The sequence below is a fragment of the Brachyhypopomus gauderio genome, chromosome 6, assembly GCF_052324685.1.
Source record: "Brachyhypopomus gauderio isolate BG-103 chromosome 6, BGAUD_0.2, whole genome shotgun sequence".
Taxonomy (NCBI): domain Eukaryota; kingdom Metazoa; phylum Chordata; class Actinopteri; order Gymnotiformes; family Hypopomidae; genus Brachyhypopomus; species Brachyhypopomus gauderio.
In genome coordinates this window covers 10,253,350-10,271,608 of record NC_135216.1, presented here as the reverse complement: position 1 = coordinate 10,271,608, position 18,259 = coordinate 10,253,350, and the positions used below count along the sequence as shown (strand labels likewise).

Sequence of the window (18,259 nt, the reverse complement as noted above, 5' to 3'; positions counted from 1 at the left end):
AATTCGAATGCAGCGTTTTATTTAGCAAGAGATTTAAAGTATTGCATTTTTTTTTGTGTTTCTGTGCCCTGTGTAATGTTTTAGAAAATGCATATAACGAGTTGTAAGTGTGAAAAGGAAACCCAGTCACCACAGTTGAAATACTACGGCCTTTGCTGCAGTACCGCATAGCGTAATGTATGCATGGAATTCAGGATTGCAGTCATATACCTTGCAGAGGTGAGATTGATGTTTTCTTTGACTGGATTTGGAGTGAATGCTGTTTAAAGTTTACAGTTTACAAACTTTAAAGTGTTTAAAGTTACAATGCAGTGTCACAGAACACATGGCCCAGCAAGCCCAGCGGCAGAGCAGAGTCCCCAGTTACACAACACTGTCAGGACGTTCTTTCTCTTTACACACAAATGATGCAGATATGCATGTGTAGCAGTTTTCACTACTAGCAGTAAAAGCACCATACCTTAAGCCCCAGCGGCGTGTCTCTAGGGCTTTGCATCGTGGTATATATAGGAAAGGATGTGATGACTTAATGACTTGCACAGAGCACATCTCAGCTTTGGTTATTGAGAACTGTGTCAATAACAATGTGGAAGCAATCAAGAGAAACTTTACACAGTTGTTGTGTTTTACACCAGGCACTCCAAATTCATTACATTGTCTAGAACCAAGCAAATCTATTACACTGCGCAGAACCAAGTGTTAAAACAATACATAAACATTTTACTAATGAAATTACACAATAACAATAGAACAAGCCCAGAGGTTTGCCATCACAACCTCGGTTAAATGCATTTAGACCACAAAGGGTGCGGAACCAAGCCAAAACCCCCAAAGGGCCCCGCCTAGAGCTTGTGTTTATTTATTTTTCTTTTTTTAACAACTGAAACACATACAAGTGTCGTTTCATTCACTGACATTTTAAGGTTTTGACTTCCAGTCGAAAAAGGAAAAAGAAAAGCAGGTGGCGGCTCGTCTTTTTTTTCGTTTGCCCTCCTCCGGGGGTGAGCGTGGGGAGAGGGGAGACTCCACTGAAGCCCATTCTTTATTTTCTAATTAAAATCCTCCAGTTTGTGTGCAGGCCCTTCAACACCTCAGCCAAGGCTGGAGAGGGAAATTCATGATGTATTGCTGTATTGCAAATAAAAACGGATCCATCACCTCCACCAGCCATAACCCAGATGGCCAGAAAATTGGCTTTGTGTAGAGATGTGGATTCAGGCATGAATATTAATACAAGACAGATGTAAACGCATATTAATCCCCATTCACTTTTAGCACTGCCTGAAATTATAATGCATCCACTTAGGAGAGCAGTGAAGTTGTGCCCAATAAAGCCATTCACCACTAATGAGATGACAACTTATTGGTTTCTCTGTGTGTACGTGTGTTGAGCCTGTGTGTGTGTGTGTGTGTGTAGTATTAAGTGCTCTCACAGAGACACAGTACTTATCTGTATTCATGACACAAGTTACATTCATCCTGTTTTCAGGTGAAAGGTACATACAAAAGAAGCCAAGCAACACTCTTGAGATGGAGTGGATGTTGAGGCCCACCACGTCTGTGTTCTTGGTGGAGCTCTTACACCCAGGGCAACGACACATTCACTTGTATTTGGTAACAGAAGCAGCTGCATGGTTCGTACCTTCCACTCACACTCTGCCTCCCTGCAGTTAATTAACCAGGTTAACATGTGTGAAATTGCTTTGGGCGTATGGCTTCCGCGAGTGCTTACTTCAAAAACAGAGCCAAGGTTGAAGAGAGTGATAATACTGTTTAGAATTAAAGACACAAAACATTCTACCTTATTCATGGAGGAAACGGGGGAAATTTGGAATAAGAAGTCTGGCTTTAGACTCATACAGTACCACACAGAATTCCACAAGATGGCAATAGTGCCCCCCCTATCAAGAAAGCCCAAGGCCTCCCTCCACTACACATCTCTCCTGTGATTTTGTGTGTGTGTGTGTGTTTACCCTATTGTGAAGCATACATTTCCATCTTATTTAATGACACGTAATTATTTTAGTCATATGATAAAGATCGAATTAATTTGTCTGCACATTCCCTTCACATACTGATTGGAGACCAATTGTCAACCTTTTACAGGAGATAGATAATAGGAGCTGTGATAGTGATAGGTGCTGAATTTGTGTGTCTATGTTTGTATCTGTGATAAGCAGTTCTTCATAGGCATGATGTGATTAAAATTGCTCTTTAAAACCATTAAATGCAGATTTGCTTAAGAACCGCCAAGCTGGAATACGGCTCCTTCTGCACTGGTGTGCCAGTATATGATGAACTGGAGACTCTTAATAAAGAATGGTGCTAAATCAAGGCCCATAAATGTCATAGGGCTCCATCAGAATAGGATGGTGAGATGAACAAGAGAGAACTAAATTATCATGTTAATTTAATTCACACCCTCAAATGAACCAGAAGGCCCAATAAAGGTCAATTTAGCGGCTCGCCTCCCGATTCCTTAGTAGTTTTATGACCATATCTACATTACTGTTCTCGTGGGATTAGCAATGTACAGGGTGCATGCCCCCAAGGCCTCTGAAGCATATCTGAATGAAGAATTGAGATTCAGAAGCCTTGCTGGATCTACTTCTGGATCTGCTTTATGTCCTTAAAACATCAACACCAATCAACATTCCTCAAGGGAAAAATCTGATTCTAGGCAAAGGCATCCATACTGAAATAATCTTTTAATAGTAAATCAGTAAGAAATCTGGAAATTTTGCATACAGCAGTTTTATTTTGCATAATCCTTTATTTCAGAAATCGGCACCCTGCAGATGCCTCACATGCAGTGCTGACATGTTCTTGTGCCTTCTTAAGCCTGTTTCTTTATTCCAGGTTTTTATTGATCATAGGTCGTAGCGTGCTATTGATCATGGGTCATTATATGAAGACCTGTCCAATATGAAAGGGGCAAACAAGCAATGCGTGCCATAAGCCATAAGTTATTGAACACTGACAGTAATTAGGCAGTAGTGAATTTGGCTTTGGTCTGCTTTCATTTGGTGTTATGTACATTCATTATGTATAACAAACAAACAAACAACAATAATAATAATACAATTTGCTTTTAATACTTGAATAATAATGCATGGGTAATTGATTTTGAAGATAGTGTCATGGCTTGTGTTACTGGTCTTCCATCCTATCTTCCTTCCTTCCTTCTATCTATCTATCTATCTATCTATCTATCTATCTATCTATCTATCTATCTATCGAGAGAGAGAGAGAGAGAGAGAGAGAGAGAAACACAGAAACACAGAGAGATAGAGAGAGAGAGAGAGAGAGAAAGAGAGGGAAATTAGAAATTGTTTAGTAAAGTAGACAAAGTTTCCAGAGAAAGTCCCGAATATCTCATGACAGAATGCTCGTTAAAACCATGCTGAACGTTCCCCTTAGGGAGACCAGATCTCTATTGATTTAGTATTGTTGTCACTAGTGCTACACTTATGTATTGATGTGGCACGATCCGGGCAGGTTCATGAATAAACCATGGGCTCTCAGTCAGCGGCAGGCAGATAAATGAATGTAAAGGTTTAATTAGTGCTGACCCTTTTCCCATCTCTAGTCTGTACACTACAGTCTCACTGACATTCGAGACATAAACTTCATCATCCATAATCTGCAATGCTGGAATGTTTGGTGTGATATTTGCGAGTGCTCTTGTCTTTCACGTCAGTGTAGTAATTGCATAACGCCTCAGTTAGATGTGTGTGTAGAACCATCAGAAGCACTTAAAATGAAGATGAGAGAGAAATCTACTGCAATGTTGTGTTTGACTCACAGGCCCTTTTATAACGCATCTCCATATGCTCTAAACCAAACTGTAAGTTGCACAGACAATGGGTCTCTTGTTACTGTGAAACACAGTTCTCCTGAAATGGATGCCATATTTGATATATATGCATGAGACAAAGATGTGTTCACTCAGGTGTCCCTTCACCATGTATCACCTGCAGTCCGACAAATAGCTCTGCTGGTGAGATTGCATTCCAGGCCCTGTGCTTAAAGCATGCCACAGCTGGACAATGTCTGGATAAATTACACGACTGAATGGGTCAGTGACCCACATTTTCTCACAAGTTCTTTTTTGTTTGTTTCGAAAGGGAAAAGTGGGGGAATATTATGGAACAGATGCTTGAAGAAACAGATGTTCCAGGGCCAGACTGATTTGAAATGAAGCCCTATGAAGCTGCAAGCTGACACAAAACACACTCACATCCATAAACGTTATTTCTACCTTCTTAAAACCTTTCAAAATGTTTATAATGCTATATGTTTAATAGCGCCATTTTGGCACAACCCATGAGCAATCATGTCGCACAAAGGCCTCTGGTGTTTGGGCCTCCAGATTGCAGACATTAATGACTGAATAGCCTGCCATGCCTCTGCCCCTTTGCCGGGCACACACAGCGAGCTAGCCAGTCACCAGCCTGGCACAGACTTCAGCAGGGATGGCTGGCTCGTGAGTCGCACTCATAAAGGCAATCTGTCTCCGACTCCCATAATGACCATCTGTCATTCCTCTGAATCAATAGAAATGACAAACGAGGAGCAGGAACCCCGCTGACAGGCCCCAGTGTGGAGGCTCGGATGAGGCCTTTGCAGACGGGGACTCTGCAGCACGGCCCGTCTGACCCGCCGGACTCACGTGACCCCTCAAGCACCGTGATCAATGCAAAGAATTCAAAGAGGAGGAGCTTGGGGTCAGGTGGATTTTCTTTAGTGTAAACAAGCTGCGAGTGACTCTGAAGAGATGCTGTTAGTGCAGCATAGCGGTTGTCTCGTCTCAACGCTTAACCACTTGACTTGGTTCTTTTATTAGAATATAGATATTTGTATGAAATTCCTTTACTTGTGCCTATGTTGTCTCTAGGTAGTACTTGTTGATTTATTTAAGTAAGGGTTAAGTGTTAGGAAGCTAAATTTCCTGTAGCTTGAATAATGTTTCCATATAGATTCAAAACTGATGTGTAAAATTACTAAATTTAAAAGTATAAGAATATGGCTGAAATCCTTATCTTATAAAAGATGATTGTTTGGCTGACTTCAAAGACAAGATCAAAGATGTTAGATGTGTTAGATATTTTAAAGTTTTTTGGCAGATCTATTTGATGTCTTAACATTGATCTTAAAATAAGAAGTTTTTACTGAAACCTTATGAATAGAGGTTAGGGGATGCTACATGCTCAGAGACTCTAATGGTCCTGAGCATGAACCTGCACTGATGAAAGATGGGGCTTATCTCATATACATCAAAGCAATAGCAAGTGTCAGAGTAATGTCAGTGTGGTGCCCAGGCTCCTGAGCCTTAGAGCCACTTGAGATTAAATCTGTTATTACAGACACCTATATATGGCTTAGAATATAGACTTTTCTTACCATAGATCCAAGTAACACAAGAGACAACACACACACACACACACACACACACACACACACACACACACACACACACACACACACACACACACACACACACACCTGTGCATGATACAGACCCACACCCTTGCAACAGACACTTACAAACACCCACACGAATGCACTCACACTCACGCGAAAACACACACACACTCGCGGTGGGATTGTGATTGCTTGAAAACAGCACCTGCTCCTCCATTTGAAAACTATTTAGGGAGGCATCAAACTCTATCAGAGCAGGTCTGATTGCGGCCGGCTCTTCACAGTCCTCCAATCACTCAGTGAGTCAATTAGCCCCTCCCCCACCCCACAGTGTAGCCCTCCTCAGCTGTGGGCTCACAGCGCAAGAGGGAATCCATTCAGTGGCGGCAAGCAACACCTGAGGCTCGTACCCCCCCCCCCCCCCCCCCACCCCGAGCCTTCCTCCCCAACTCCTCATCCCCCACTGCCCAAACGGCTAATAGTGCAGCTCCAAGGGCAAACCGTGCACTATAGCGTTCAGTTCACCCCCATTGTCTGCCTTTACACCCGAAGAGGCAGCCCACCAGACCTGGTGCTACGACGAGCCATTTAAAGTCAAAACGCGGACCAGCTGAGTGCGTGGAGGGGAGGGTGGAGGACCGGCTGAGTGGGTGGAGGGGAGGGTGGAGGACTCTTTCAACCTGTCTTGCTCTACTGTTAATATGGCTTCGCATTTGTTTGGTTCTACTTAATGTTTTTTTTTTTCATACATGCACCATGTGACAGAATGCACAGCTGAATCAGCGTGTGTGTGTGTGTGTGTCTGTGTCTGAAAGAAAGAAGAGAGAGAGAGAGAGAGAGAGAGAGAGAGAGAGAGAGAGAGAGAGAGAGAGAGAGAGAGAGAGAGAGGCATCCCTCAGTTTGCCATTACTTGAGTCGAGCCTGTGCTCACAATCAGTTATTTATTCAGGGCTTTTTTTGAAATAATCGAGTTGACACATCTGTCATATGGCGAGAGGTGGAATGCTTAAAGGTCACGGGGAAAGATGCCAGCTGCTCCAGACGAACCTTTCCTGCCTCCAAATAGCCCAGTCATTACTCTGGAACAGATGGGGTCCTCCAGAATTCACTCCCCCTCTCCAGGTACAGCAGTGCGGCTGCAAGGTCAGCTGCCTGCGCTAACGGCTCTCGCTCGCAGACAAACCCGCTACGGCCCCTGGGCGGCACAAAGGCGCACTGGGAAGCCACCGGGCCTGGAGCTTCCTTCATTAGAGCAATGTTTGCCCCATAAACAGTCAGGTCCAGGTGGGAGTCCAGGCAGCAGAGATCTGGGTGATAGTTGGGTATGTCATCTGGCAAGCTTCATACAAAAGGCTGGAGCTGAATGATGGAGTGGGTAGCATATGAAAGACATGTTCAGAATGCCATTGGCTGTGGTCTAGGAGGGACCTTTGAAGATTACAGATGAACATTAAAGACCTCTGGAAAGAAAGGAATCTTTGATACCTGTATTGGCATTCCTCCTGCTCTAATCAATAGGAGCATATGGCAATCTCAATTATGTTGACTGTTTGAAATGCTGAACTTTTGTGGGGTTTCTTTTTTTTGGGGAAACTTCACTATAGACATCAGACAGGGAACTGGCCTTTCAGTTTAAGCAGTCCAGAGATTTCGTTGCACCCATATGCTTGTAATGTAATAAATGGAGACATTTTTATGTTATCAACAAAAGCCAGTGCAGCTGAAATTAATGGCAGAGTTTGACATCATCACTAATTATGGCCTTTGATGAGCAAACTTGTGAATACATCAACTAAAACAAGAAAAGCTGAGCTTTGAAACAGTTATACTGAATGTACATTCATAGCAACATTTTAGCCTCTGTTTTGATACCAGATTTTTCAAACATTTCAAACAGAGAAACAAGTGTCTCTGTGTTCTTCTCTTTCTCTCCTTTCCCTCTAACTAATACTATCCACTGTCTCCATGCTCTCTCCTCACACAAACATCTCCATTTGGCTTAACAGTCTTCCGTGGATGTTCCTCTGGAGGCTGACTGAAGGAAGGCCTATAAAAGCAAACGCCCATTTAGGTGTAATGGGGACTGTACTCATGTGATCATGTGTCTTTTCTGCAAAATTGAGACATGATCACTGCTTTTTGTGTTCCAGGAGAGAAGCAAGCGAGTCTGAAAACAGATTTGGAGCAATGTGATGGAGAGACAAGATCACAGTGCAGACAGTGCCTTCCCAGTGGGGCCTGGGTTCCTCACAAACAAGCAGGCCCCCCAGGTAATAACACATCAGACTCAACTCTGTGAGAGCCATTTTGGAAACTGTGTTCTTTCATCTTTGCTACTTTGTTTTCTCTCTCTCTCTCTTTCTTTCTTCAGTCTAAAATAAAAACAGTAAGATTAAGAAAACCATGTTTGTGTAACTGTGTACATAAAACAGGAAGATTAGACATTGGAGACGATGTATCAATGTATCCATGATGGCTGCATGCACTACCTGAAGCATGTACATCTGTGCTGTTTTCTACTTCAGAAATGCATGAATATCGCAATAATATGTATGTACCAAAGGCGTTAAAGCCTATAAATATAGCAAATGAATCATCAGATCAGATTATCAGATTACCTATATGATTATTCAGATCCAGAAATTCTTTAAATGATACATTATAAAACTCTTCCAAACATGATTAAGGAATTCTTTCATTTCTACAAAATTCTCTACCGATGTCTGTTTGTTTGATCTGCATATATTACAGACTCCTATATGTATAATTAAACCTTGAAACCAGTAAAATGCTGGTGTAAAAAGGCATGTTGTCAAAAATAATTTAGTAGTCAATAAACCACCAGTCATAATAATCCCTAATGGAAGGAGAGCAAACGATGATGAATTATTTATAATGGTTGATGCATATTTTAAAACATCCTGAACAACACCGCTGTCATTGCTTTCTAATATATCATGTCCTTGTAAAAAAAGTGCTTATCTCCATTCAGCCACATTGAAGACTTCATTTGTGACACACATGTGATCCATTAAGTTTAAGTGTGTGGTATTAGAGCTGGGGGCAGGAGCACTAGGCCAGCAGATGCCTGGGAGGTGTTGACTGTCTGTCTGACTGTCTGTCTGACTGTCTGTGGTGGTTCTGATGCATCCTGCCAATGGTGGAAGGCCAGAAACATTCATATTTGAAGCTGATCTGACAGGGCCAAGCTGTATCTACTCTATATTTTATTTGTCTGTATTTACAGTACATTGCATATATCTGTATTTACTCTATATTGTATGTGACTGTATTTACACTATATTGCATATATCTGTATTTACTCTTTGGCGATAATGGGCAATGGTTAGGATTAATGCATACACACATGCATGCACGTGGGCACGTGCGCTTGCACGCACACACACACACACTCACACACACAAACACACACACACACACACACACACACACACACACACACACACACACACACACACACACACACACACAAACACACACACACACACACAAACTGATTATGGCTTCCGAAAGCTTCTTTCACCCCGGCATCCCGGTAGATAATGAACGTGACGGACATGCAGCTGGTGACAGGGAGAGAAAAGCGCTGTGTCTGCAGCAATAACAGAATTAACAGGCCAGAAAATGTTCTTGGGATTCAGATAAGAGCTATTAGCGGGGAACTTTTACAGTCAGCCCAGAGGAAGCGGATGCTCGGACTCATTTACAGCGGCTCGGGAAGAGCGGCGCGGGTCGCCTGCTAGCAGTTACAACACGTGTCTCCTCACGCGTGAACGGGAACGTTGTATATGAGGAGCGCGAGCAATGTCCCTTCTTCATGTTTCATGTTCAAAAACCCAAATCTTAAGCAGCTGATCTGAACCTCTGTCAAACAAACAACTTTATTATTTTTATTTTTCTTGTGAGACCATTGGCAGGGAGATGGATGTAGACTTGAGTGGTAAACATCTCCTCTCTATGTCAGTCAATGTCCGGGTGTGTTGCAGATGGTTAAGTCCACTTTGGCGAGTATTAGAACGATGCTCCCTCACTCATAGCCAGTCGGTACTACTGTTTAAAGTTTATTTGCTGCAGATTCCAGCCTGTCGCTACTTAAGTCCCCTGAAATGCTGTTACTTTTCCTCCAACTGCCATGCTATCCATCTTTTTCGTCTTTTGGCCGTGACAAAAGATCTCCTCTGATAGCACGTGACAGTGCCACGTAGCGTTTCATTAGCTTTCAGGGCTCTTGTTTTTAGGGTTTAAAAGCTGGAACAGTCAGGTCTGTGTGCATGTGTGTAAGAATGCGTGTACTAGTGATAGTATAAGTGTGTGTGTGTGTGTCTGAGTGGGTGTGTGTCTGTGTGTTGGGGGGTGAGTGAGTGATTGAGTAGGTCTCTGGCCCCTCTCTCACACTTTATTACAGTTTGGCCCTGTATTGTTTATGGCTGTGCTCTGGAGCTTTGAGGCTACCCTCTCCCCACCGGCAGCCCTCTGACAGGGATGCTCACTACTACGCCCCTTCCACCTGACACACTCATAAATCTTCCCATGAAATAGTGGCAAGTGTGTGTAGGGGGACAAAAGAAGAAGACATTAATGTCTAGGTGTGTGCGCGTGTTTGGTTTTCTGACAGAATTAAAGCTCACTAAAGCTAGGTCACTGAAATTTGTCACTTAAATGTGGTGAATTTCAGTAATTTTGTGAGTCAGAGTTCATTAAAATCAGAACGAGCATTTTTGTGCATGCGGTGAATGCTTACTTCATAGCGCTGACATTTAAGATTGCATTTTTTTCCCTAAACATTATAAACGCAAACTTTGCTTCCCCTTGAACAGAGAAGTTCAAGGGCAAATAGCAGTGTTATACGCTGTAGCACTGACATATCCCCGCCCCCTGCCTCCATGGTAACATTAGCAGACAAGCCCCGCCTCTCCAGCCCACACTTCCAAATGAAAGGAGCAGGGTAGTGAATGGCTAGAGGCAGGGAGTGAGTGAGAACAGAGGGATGAAGAGAGGTGAAAAAGTGATACGGCGTTGCCCTGGGGTATTAGGGGGAGGGGAGGCAGACATGTCTCGGCACGAATGGCGGCACGGTTGATTAGGGTAGGAGAGAGACGGGTTGGCCATATGGACACTGCCAGAGTTGGGGTCAGGGCAGACGCGTGGGAGGGAGGTGGCCCGGAAGGCGGACAGCCATTTGAGAGGAGAGGGTCAAACATTGTTCTGGGTGGTACAGTCAGCCTGCACACGCACACACAGCTTGCAGGGCTGGTGGTCAGACAAAGGGTCCTGACTGACATCCGATGTGAGCACCTTAGAGACAGAGACAAGCAGTGACATGCTCCCTGAGAGTGGAGACACAGCAGAGGTAGAGAAAGATGGACAGAAGTGTGGTGGTGCAGTATCCACTTTTATAAAGGAATCATAATGTATATCTACTTTGGAGTCCTAAATGGATGTCAACAATGTATTTGCTTTTTTTTTTTGCTTCTGGATTTGTAGCCCAGCACAATAAGTGGTAAAAAAATGACTATAAGGTTAATGTAAAGAAGCGGAGACATCTTGGGGCTCTGGTTCCACTGCCTGGTGATGTTCTGGTTCCTCCACCTGATGATGTTCTGGTTCCTCCACCTGGTGATGTTCTGGTTCCTCCACCTGGTGATGTTCTGGTTCCTCTGCCTGATGATGTTCTGGTTCCTCTGCCTGATGATGTTCTTCCATATCTGTCCTGTAGCTTCTTGCCATGCCTGGCTGTATCATTTTATCTTTGTTCTTGGTTTTATCTTCAGTGAGACCCAAGATCAATGTCATTCAGGGATTGTTTACTCAAAAAACACATTTGCTTATTTGCTTCAGAGCGTCCTTCTTTCTTACCTTCTTGACGAACGTCGTTCTTGCATGGGTGACCAATTTGGCTAGACGATCAACTTTACCACTCAAAACCACTCAAAACCAATGCAGTCTAAACTGTGGGCCTTTAAAGACCCAGGTGAGTGCCTTTCAGAACAGTTCAAATTGGAACTCCAACTGTGTGGTAGACACAGTAGACACAGCTCAACAACAATTAAACAGGAGACACCTGGCCACAGCTAGGAGTGCCACAGTAAAGGGACTCACTACTTGTGTCAGCAAGATGTTTTGGTAAATGACATATAAAATGACAATTATATGCATGCAAAATTGAATCTACAACATGATGAAGAGCATCAGGTAAGGTGGTCTGATTACTATCTGAATCCACGGTATATAAAATCCTGGTCTTTACTGTGTGCCAGTGGTTTGTATAGTAAACATTCTACAGTCCTGCTGAAGCACTTTACTCTGAATGGTACTCTCTGACACTTTTATGCCTACTTCCTGGAGAGAATTCTGTTCAACAGATTTTCTTCATGACTAAAGACTCCAGTAGTTATCCACTACTGTGCCCTTCTGTTTTTTTTTTTTGCTATGCTAATGTCACAAGTGTATTCTTTCTTCTTAACAATGTACCAAATAGCTCATTTTGACACCTCTAGACTTTTGTCATTTAATGTCTTTTATGGCCTCACGGTGGCCCACTGACTTGAATGTTTCTTTTGTCCTCGTGTTGACAAGCAACATCAACATACCCCAGATGCGAGCGACACATGAGGAATCGAGTCGCGTCCTTTCACAGTAATGCAGAGACAACCTAGAAACAACTGAGCAGACAACTTTCCAATTATGGCTTGTCCCCTAAAATGGAAGCGCTGCGAATAAAAGGGATGAAAATCCCACAGAGATTGCCCATTATGGCTGTGAATACCCTCAAATTAAAGCTGACAGTCTACAATTTAACTTCATACTCATTTGCCGTAGTACTATATTTCAAATCCAGTGTGTGGTGTTTTGTGCCTAAGCCGGTGTATCTGTGTGATCTGTGTATATTTGGGTAGGGCAGAGCATCAGACTACATTTGTTTAGTTTTTGTTTACTGCCAGACTATCTGTGTATGCTAGCTTGCATGGGCGTGCAATTATGCAAGTGTGGGTAAGCATGTGTCAGAAAGTGTGTATGTGTGTGCAACACATGTGTGCATACGTATGTGAGAGACTCGTGTGTGTGTGTGTGTGTGTGTGCGTGTGTGTGTGTGTGTGTGTGTGTGTGTGTGTGTGTGTGTGTGTGTGTGTGTGTGTGTGTGTGTGTGTGTGTGTGGAAGTAGTCAGAGGCCTGCAGCTGTATGATCCAGGTGCCACATGGCTTTCTCACTATGGTCCTATTAACTACAGCCCTGCAGGCTGCCTCAGTCAAGAGCCACTCACTACTGATCAATACACACACACACACACACACACACACACTCCTCAAAAGTATGCTAACATTAGGAGTTACTGAGTCCTTCATACAAAATGTTTTTTGTAGTATTTGAATAACTACCCATGTGAATTCATCACTCTAGTAGTGTCTGTGCTGTTCATTTCAGCAAATGAGAATGACCGGTTACCAGAAAATGCTACTGTGGAAACATACTAGTGTTTGGTTGGTTATGATGGTTCACTGTTCTGACAAAATTCAATGCCATCTTTACAACCACAAAACTAGGCCTTGTAGGGCCCTTGCTAGTATTTATGTCACAAAACATCTAACACATGTATTAATGGAAAAACCATATTAAAAAGATCATCATATTAAAAGATTAATTAAAATCTGAATGATCAATTGTACTGGCACTACTGGCAGGATTTTAGGAGGACCACAGTGTCAAAATGGGACCATGAAAGATCACTGACCCGGAAGAAAAGTAGTATAGAAGACCTGCATGTGCGAGTGAAGATGGCACAATAATGCATGTGACATAAGCTTTGTAAAACTCTGCTTCTTTGGTATAAAAGAAACATTTGTTTGCCAGATAACAAATGCTAGATGCAAAAATCCCTGTTCTTGGCACATCAACAGTATGTAAATGATCAGCACACAATGCAGAACAAAACAAGGAAATGAATTACTATTCCCCGGAAGATGCTAGTAAAACTTGGAATGATAATTACTGCATAAGTAGTTTAATTATACAAGATTAGAGGACTTTAGTCTATGAAAATGCAAGTGAAATAAACCGATCATATGTTCATTTGGCGATTTCACAGGATGATTGATGGTTGTAGTACTACATCAGAAGTAATGCCTGCTTTGTACCTTTTTACATGCAAGTTCATTTTAGAGCCATCTAATTCCAAACAGGGATCCTCAATTATGCAACGTGTCATTTACATATGCTAATTAGTATCATATTAATTATCTTTAAATTGGGTAATTAGGCAATCTCAATTAAGGCATTGTTCATTACACTAAATGCACAGCAAAGGTGTTTGAAGTTTTTTTTTCTTTCCTCTGCCTACGCTCTATCCATGTGTGTGCATCAGTGTGTGTGTGTGTGTGTGTGTGTGTGTGTGTGTGTGTGTGTGTGTGTGTGTGTGTGTGTGTGTGTGTGTGTGTGTGTGTGTGTGTGTGTGTGTGTGTGTGCGTGTGTGTGAGCATGCCTGGGCTTGCTGCCACATCTGAATCAGGCCTCACCGGCATGCCGCATTTAATAATTTAGCCGTCCCACATCATATAAGGGATGCACCCACAGCTTTCATGATTACCAAGCATATGGTTTGGTAATGAAGCCGCTGCTTGTAAAATAGTAATGACAGCAGAGAAAGAGAGCGAGGAAGAGATGGAGAGATAAAGAGAGAGAGAGAGAAAGAGAGAGAGAGCATCAGCAGCTCCTTTGTTTTGAGTGTGGTGAATGCATTATGGAGGCATGTTTGGATTTGCTGTGCGACGGGGCTGCCAATGAGAAATGACGCCACTATAGCATACAGGCAAGGCTTCCTGAGCAAACAGGCGGGGAGGTGGAGCACCAAGATCTCAGCTTGCCAAATATCCACTGCAACTCACTCGACCTGTGGAGAAAACAGGCATAGCATGGCTTTGCACCGGCGGGTTATACGCACCGCATTATGCATCATCGGCTTTGGGTCCTTACACATATGGCCCTCCTAAGAATAGTCCACGTGGTCATGGTGTGGGATTTTCTCCATTGTATACCTTGGCTTAAAATTTCATGGACAGGCTGGTGAAGAATTTCCATTTCAAGCACATCGACACCCCCTGATGTTATAGCAACATGGCGAATGGTATTACGGTGAAGTATTTTTTAACCAAAAAATATCTTCATCTTGCTGTCATGAGCAACATCATTTTTGTCAGACTGCACCTGGTTACAGGATTGAGGAATGATCTCCTTCGGCAGGTTCGGAGAAGAGCACTGGCGTCTTTAATGCAGCCATGCACCCAGATGCTAAACATGATGATTCTACCTTCAATTATAATTGGCATTTCTGTGCATATTTAGCCCCTCTCTATATGTGGGATATAAATCTGGATGGAGCGACGTGGCTTTGTAAGGGCGGTGAATGTCTGTGAACGCTGCAGCCATTATGAAGGGCTGTCTGGTGAAGCCGTAACATAAATCCAGTATGTTATTTTCTCGCCATCCAGAGCTTCACAGCTAGTCTGATTGCCGCTGACATTTTGGTAGGGGGGACTGTTAGAGTCCATTCACTTACACTTACAAGGCACCGCAGGAAGGATAGCACTTTAGGGTAATCATGTGAGTAAATATCTAGAAGAATGGGGAGGAAAAATGAAAGAAAGGTGAAAGAGTGCTCTAAGGGAACGGCAGCTAAAGTGAAGACACGGTGGCCATGTGGAGTGGGATACACGCTGTAAAAATAGACTCTGAAAACTTTGCCACAGGTCCCCCCCTTTTTATTTTTTGCTTCTCATGGAACTGTCCTGTTGATCAGGGCCCCTTGTTATTCTGACAATGATACATTCTAATCGCCCTCATGGAAGTATGCCAACAGATCCAACACAATGAAGATGGTTGATGTGATTCCAGCAGGGGGAGCTGTGGTATACCTTTTATGGGGCTTTCTGTCGGACTAGCACGCAGCCCAAATGCACGCTAGTGTGTGAATGCCATGCTGTGTGCATGTTTGCATGATGTTTAAGAGACTTGCATCAAAATGATGAATCTGAGAGTCCTACTGCTAGCGACCGCTGAAGACTGATGACTATCCCGCTGTTTTAACACACATATTTATTCACCTAGCAGACATATTTTAAGACAGTCTGACGAAGTAAGAACAAGAGCTGGGTTGTTTATCTTCCAACAACCATTGTTTGTCATTTTTTTTTCCCTGGTGAGTTTTTGATAGTGGAAGAGAAGCCCTCACTCCTCTCCTCTTGCTGATGAAATCCAGAGGCTGGAGGTGTGGGCCGCTGTCTGAAGAAGGGCGGTGTCCCTCGTCTCCAGTCCCCTCTCGTCTCCTCTGACTGGACTCTCCATCATGTCATTCCTATGTTGTACGATCTCTTAATTCCCTGCAGTCATGAATGGTATGACTGACTGCCTCACCGTGTTACATAGCGGACAGTGCAGGTAGTGTTTGTAGCTATACAGATGAGCTCTCTGCCCAAGTGTCATACTGTGATAATGTAAGATCAGCAAGTGTAAATACTGGTGGATCCGGTCTGTCTGTCTGTTTGGTTCTTAACTAGAATGATGCATCTTCTCAGATAATATGTAGATGAATGGTATTGCTTAGTAGCCCTGCATTTATTTAGATAGAATATATTAATATAGCATCATCTGTATGTCCTCCTGTGGTTTGCTAAAGGCCCCAGCTCTCCTCTCTTGCGTCGCCCTTTGGCACTGTTCTGTCTCTGTGTGTTCCTCATGTGTAGCGTAATGGTCAGAAGTTGAGAAGTTTAGTGGAGTTCCACTTGCTGGTGGAGATGAAGGGGAGAAGAGCGAGCTGGAGATTGAATATCTATCCTCGTAAAACGCTGCAACAAATAGCCTTACTACAACCAACAATTTATTCAACACGGTCACCGTCAGTAATTACTGCGCTCCTGTCAAACGCTTTGAATAATAAAGACATGATTCTTATTTAGAATTTGTTTCTGGATGAAAGTAGGAAAGTGGAGTTTGGTGAAGGTCCATCAGTAAGATATCAGTGATGCTCCACCGAGCTCCCTGGTCTGCTATGGGCTCTGTGTTTGTTGTTCTTATGATCTTCTGCTATTGTATGCCTTTAAGCTGGAACACCAAGCAGCATTAGGGCACTAATGCCACACACTCCATACTGCCTCACAATGCATTTTAATGCCAGGATTATGTGTTATTGTTTATGTTGGGAGTTCTTGGTTTATACCTTTCAGCATTAACCCAGCCACACAGAGGCCACAGTGTGACATATGATGTGTCTTGCCAGCTTTGCTCATTTTGTAGACAGTGAGAGCTTTTGTGTGTGTGCGTGTGTGTATGCACTGGTGTGTGCATTTGTTATTCGTGTTAGCCTGCAGACCTAGTGCCAGCCCCACCGTGTCTGCTCGTCTGTGGACGTGGCCTATTTTGCATGGCAACTCGCAAGCCACACTTCATAGGGACTTTATAATAACACCCCCTGCCGAGGTGACAGCCTGATTGGATTTCTGAAGGAGTCGCTCGCATGCATTTGCATACTAATTGACAAATGTTTTTTTTTTCTTTCCTCTTCCCCGACTCTCCCCTTTCTTCTGGGTCTCATTAGATTGTAGAATCCTTCCATTCTTTTCAGGACACTTTAATATCTCAATATAAATAAACTGAAACATTCAAGTGCATTTTTAAGTTTCCACATTTGACATAATGATGGCAACATCTTATCTGATATAAAGGGTAAATGAATGTGTAAAATTAAATAAGTGCATCTGAACATAAATATCAAAATTGTACGTTTGATTAACTGTGTGTGTGTTTCAGCTTCGGTAGAAGACCAGAAGAGGATTTAGCGCTGCGTCTGAGAGCACGTCAAGTAGGCAAAATAAACATCCCAAGAGAGGAGACACCAGGCCAGCCAGGATGAGCACGTGCAGATGTGCCCCACTGGACCCCACCGTATATGTGCTTCACACACACACACACACACACACACACACACACACACACACACACACACACACACACACACACACACACACACACACACACACACACACACTCCCTATGATCCTCCTCACACATACTGAAGTGGATGTCTCCAGATGCTGCTCCCACAGCCAGCACATACCCAGGCAGTCGTGTGCGCTGTTTTTAACTCCTACACTTATGCAGCTTTGCCACCATTTTAATTATATGGTTTAAAAGGAGCTCATACTCTCTGCTGGAAGCAGCTGATTGGAAAGAAAGCGCACAGGATCAAACGGCAGGATTGTTTGCTCAAGTGCCAGTGTTATATACAAATGGCCCACTGCGTCAAGTGGCATAGCGTAGCGGGCCTGGGCGAGCGCCAACGTCGTTCAGAGCGTTAGGTTACGAAACAGAGTGGCTTGAGTCAGGTGTGCAGCGCTGTGAGAGATTAACTCCTTTTAGCTCCAGCGCAGGGATAAAAAAAGGCCGGCGACTAATGATTTGATTTAGACATTTAATTAGTTTAATACATAGTGCACTGGCTCCTGTCCCGCTAATCGCCTCCAGAACTGGGGCGGGAGGCTGTGCGCATGCCCCGGCCGGACCGCATCAATAATTCTCTTCAGCTCGGCGAGGGTGCAGCGTTATAAGTGAAATATGAATAGAAACGCTGCTTCGGAAGGAAGGGTTTCAAAGGCATTGAGGTATCAGGAAATGTTGATGAGTTTCAAGCTCCACTCATACCTCTAAACAAGTACACACACACACACACACACACACACACACACACACACACACACACACACACACACACACACACACACACATGCATGCACATACTCTTTTCTCTGACAGTTTGCATAATACAGT

The 18,259-nt window shown here is 43.4% G+C and overlaps 1 long non-coding RNA gene across 1 annotated transcript; it reads left to right on the top strand.

Annotated features, from left to right (window-relative positions):
• The first annotated feature begins 7,573 nt into the window (after positions 1-7,573).
• On the top strand, positions 7,574-17,467 carry LOC143516755 (uncharacterized). The gene is made up of 2 exons (XR_013131781.1): positions 7,574-7,694; positions 17,243-17,467. It is a non-coding gene; the product is annotated as an uncharacterized LOC143516755 (long non-coding RNA).
• Positions 17,468-18,259: the final 792 nt, after the last annotated feature.